This window comes from Saccostrea cucullata, unplaced genomic scaffold (genome assembly GCF_032062105.1).
Source record: "Saccostrea cucullata isolate Sc308-1 unplaced genomic scaffold, CSIRO_AGI_Scuc_v1 ctg1777, whole genome shotgun sequence".
Lineage (NCBI taxonomy): Eukaryota > Metazoa > Mollusca > Bivalvia > Ostreida > Ostreidae > Saccostrea > Saccostrea cuccullata.
The window spans coordinates 35,925-40,848 of NW_026937927.1; the positions used below are offsets into that span (position 1 = coordinate 35,925).

At 37.6% G+C, this 4,924-nt stretch overlaps 1 pseudogene; it reads left to right on the forward strand.

Moving 5' to 3' along the window:
• Window positions 1-3,525: 3,525 nt before the first annotated feature.
• On the forward strand, window positions 3,526-4,487 carry LOC134249074 (uncharacterized; annotated as a pseudogene).
• The last annotated feature ends 437 nt before the right edge of the window (window positions 4,488-4,924 follow it).

A 4,924-nucleotide genomic window follows, 5' to 3' on the forward strand; every position in this document is an offset into this window, starting at 1 on the left:
CAAATGGAATGTTAAATACATGTAAGCCAAAAATATCAACCACAGTAAATTTCCTGCCCCATTACAGTTGATAATTAGAAGTCAGGTCAACATATTCTTGAAAGGATGTGGACATATGTTGAAAGAAGAATGTATTGCACTATAGAACTTACAGGGGCTTTGACATTTCAAACAGACTCGTCACTTTGACATCAAAACGTACGTCTTCTCTTTACTTTATATGTTCAACCATTCCTCACGAAAAAATAAAAATTAGGTTTGTAATATCAAAGACAACTGTTTTTACAACGAAATTAGAAGTCGGATATGTTGGTATCTTGTAATCGATCATCAACAAGATAACCTTGTTTCAATTCACTGACAACTTTAATAATATATTTTGAAATTTTCAATAATTTGCTGGAAAAACAATAACAATATGCACTTATTGTGCCCCTTTTTAAGCTTAGCTGTTTTTGTTCTTTTAATTATCCCAGTGAACTTGAAATAGAAGACATTACAGAGTCTCAGCTGTATCATATTTGGATTCTTAACCTTCTATGGAGATTTAGCACAAACAAATAATTTGATAACAAACTCGATTTGCCTTTGTATTATCACCTTTCTTTATCAATGTAGTAATATCCTTTTATTATTTGCATTTGGTTTATAACTTTTGCAACTTTTTTTTTCTAAATACAATTATTTTTCGAGCCATGGAAGGCTTCTGATATACAATGATGTCATATGATTTTCCTACAACTTCGTTTAAAGTCAGTGTTTCATAAATTTTATGGCTTTGCTTTGTTAACAATTATAAAAAAAAACATATGACTTGTTTCATATTAATTGTTAGACCATCGTTTTTTATATTATTTGCTTACTAAATATAGCTCATTGAAGGTATATCTGTTCAACTCAGACAACAGATGATGTCTACTCCACCTTCGCATCTACTTCCTCCTCTAAAATTGACAGCGGATCCTTGTTTTATGCCGTGTTAACAGATATGCATTGTTTGTAGATTTTTAAGATTGATGACTGTTCAGTCTCATCGAATGAAATATTTGTAGGAAAATCAATGAAGGGTAGAAGATTGACGTCATTTTTTAGTGTTAATGTTGTCATGACAAACGGAAGGTCTTGAAAAAGAGGTCATTAAAATTCATAAAAATAGATGAAAAGGGAAAAGCAGGAAAACTGATCAATCCCCCAAAAAAATCTACAAACAAATTTATGATGTAAACAGATTTAGGAACGGAAACTCCTGAGGTGGGATAAGGTATACTAGAAGGTAACTATCCCCTGTTGTCCCGTGTAAAGACGAATAATGACCCCCATCGAATAATGATCGGGGGTCATTTTACGACAGAGAAAAATGACCCCCGGTCAATATTCTACGTCAAAAAATGACCCCGGTCATTATTCGATGACCTTTTTGCCCGTAGAAAAAGTGTCACCACCCTAAAAATTTGTAGAACCCACGTGAAGAAAAATGACTCCCTGCGGATTAAAGCTGAAATTTTAAGGGGGCAAAAAAAAGTTGATAAAGAAGCACATTGGCCAAAATGCTCACCTGAGCTAATTGGGAATAAATTATGATATGTTGATCTCATAACATTATTAGGTCACCTTAGTAAACTCAGGTGACTTATTGCTATCCGTTGTTGTCCGTCGTCGTGCGCCGTGCGCCATGCCTTAACATTTGAACATTTTCAGCTTCTTCTCTGAAACCGCTGAACCGATTTCAACCAATTTTGGCACAAAGCATCTATGGGTAAAGGGGAACAAAAATTGTGAATTTCATGGTCCCTGTCCCCCTGGGGCCTGAGGGGTGGGGCCAAAACCACTAAAATTAGTGCAATCTTTAAAAATCTTCTTCTATGCTCCTGGACATCAAGCAGTCAAATTGTTGGCATGATTGTAATCAGCATTGAGTCCTCTTCCAAACTTGTGAAATTCATGGCCCCAGGGCTAGGGGTGCTAGTGCTAGGGAGGGGCTAAATAGACAGTATAGTGAAAATGCATTAATAGTTTGAAAATCTTCTTCTCTGCTCCTGGGCATTAAATAAGCTAACTAAGTACATAGTTATGTTGAATAAGATTGCTTCTTCCAAAATTGTGAATTTCATGGCCCCAGGGTCAGGGGTTCTGGTGTTAGGGCGGGGCTCTATTGATTATAAAGTGAATATGTATAAATTCTTTAAAAATCTTCTCCTATGCTCCTGGGTATAAAACCAATGAACTATGTACATAGTTATGATGAGGAAGGATGCATCTACCCAATTTGTGAATTTCATGACCCCTGGGTCAGGGGTTCTGGTGTTAGGGTGGGGTTTTATAATGATTATATTGTGAAAACGCATGAATTCTTTGGAAATTTTTTCCTTTGCTCCTTGGTACAATGCCATTGATCTAAGTATATATTTATGATGAAGAAAGATGTCTCTTTCAAAATTAAATGGTTAATTTCAGGGCCTCTGCGTTAGGGGTACTACAGACGGGGGTTTGGGGGTTGGAGGGGTTATATTATAGTCTGAAAATAAAGTAATACTTTGAAATCTACTCTTTGGTATAAATCAACCATTTATGATGATGTCTTTTTGAATATTGTGAAATATGTGGCCCCAGGGTCAGTGGTTTCTCTGGGTTGGTGTGCACAACTGGTGGTTATAAAGTGGAAATGCATTTTCTCTCTGTTACTCTGATCTGCCTTTGGGTATTAAGTAACCCAAATAAGCATGCTTATTTTCCAAATAAGCCTCTTTCAAAATTGTGAATTTCAAGTCTTTTGGTTTAAAATAGTCAAACCAAATTCAGTTGTTGGAAAGTTGTTACATGCTACTCAGGTGGCCTATAAGGCCCGTGGGCCTCTTGTGCAATCATAGCAATATTTTAAGGTCAATGCGATGATTCAAAATCTAGATGAGTAAAAGATTTTTCGAGCCTTAAGGGTTAGGTGAACATTGTTTTTCGATGGTGGAAATCGTACTGACAGAAAAAAATCAGAAGCATTGGAAAGTGGGAGGTTATATAGTGATCGGAATGTCCGTCCGTCTGTTATTGTCTACTTAAAAGTAATAGACACAATAATCATATAACTGTTAATATTTGGGTTTAATATGTGTCTCTGATGAGACCGATTCGACTTTATAATTACCTGACTGTAAGCAATTGTCAGTTATTACAGTAAAACTCGATTATAGCGAAGTCCTGGGGACCTGTGAATTTGATTCGCTATATCCGTAATTCGTTACATCCGTATAACGAATTCGTAGACCCATATGTAGCGAAATCGCAAGATGCATGTTTTCCCTCAAGTATTAAGTACCAAATATGTTTGGGAAGCAAATATTACAAAACATACATTCGATAAATAATCAGGATTATTTGATTTTATATCAAATAGTCAATATTAATTTTGAGACACCCTGTATTGATTGTTTAAACTATGTATGAGTTATCTTGCAAGCTGGAACTACGTACGAGTTAATTATACTCGATATCCGGTATACCCTTGCTGAAAACCCCACATATCTTTTTTTTTATCTTTGAAGCAGAAGCATGCCGCCTGTGAAAACCAAAGACAAAAGTAACAATCGGAAGAGGCCGATGGGTTCGCCAGCTCGGGTAAAGGGGAGAAAAAATCGTCGCACCCGAAGCCCCGCTGAGGCATAGTCACAGTGCCCGGAGGAGGTGTCAGTTCCTGAGGAGCCCCAAGGCCATCCCCCCGCAGACGTGAGCATCTCGACAACCGACACCCCGGGTGAGTCACTCATTCAAATGGCAGGTTTACCACAGCAGCAAACTTGCTCAGCGGACAGTATAGCCGCTCATGTACCTCATAAACTTAAATAAAAAAAATATGGAAGGGGCAATTTGTAGATCTTTCTCTCTTGCTAAAGTCGGCCAAGGAATTAGTTGAATGGGATTCACAAGGGGAAGTCCATTTTAAAAATGGCCGTTTATGTGTTGTTAAGCGAATACAGAACTCGCAATTAAGTATAGAAAAGTGGACTTCAGCTTTTATGATCTACATGAGTATCATTTTCGAACACTGTGAGGCAAAAGCTCAAGAAATGCTAAAATATATGCGAGACATCCGGCTGGCAGCTAGTCGTTCGTATAATTGGTATAAGTACGACGAACAATTTCGACTACGCAGAGTATCAAACCCAACAATGTCGTGGGGGAAAATCCATAGTGAATTCTGGCTTATGTATGTCAACAACCAATCAAATCTCAATTATACATCACAGCCACAAGAATATGCACATGCTAATTTAGGTCAATATTCCAAGAACACAACACAACACTTCCCCCCTAAAACAACACAGACAAGTGCCAAATATCCTTTAAGCTGTAATATATACAACCAGGGTAAATTCTGTACTTCCTTCCCCAGATGCCGCTACAGCCACACTTGCAGTCAGTGCAGAGGAAATCATCCCAGAGTCAGCTGCGCAAGGAAAAAAACATCTCCATACATTAGGGCATACTCATATTAAATTTGATTCACTTAAAAAACATTTCCAAGGTTATGAACATTCTCAATTTCTGCTCCAGGGTTTTAAATTTGGGATTAGACTGCAGAACCTGGGTCCTAGGAGAGCACGGTTAAGTAAAAACCTCCCAAGTTTGTACAAAAATTTGCCCACAGCACACCAAAAAATCAAAAAAAGAATTACAACTCAACCGAGTAGCTGGGCCATTCCCACAACCCCCCTTTTAAAACCCATCAAGTGTCACCAGTGGGTTTGGTCCCTAAAAAAGATGGGGACATGAGGATAATACATCACCTATCATACGCTAATGAAGATTCATTAAATTTTTTCATAGATTCCACAGAATGTTCAGTCAAATGTTCAAGTATTGACGAGGCAGCAGAAATGATTGCAGAGCTAGGGAAGGGAACTTTTTTGGCAAAGTCAGACATAAAATCTGC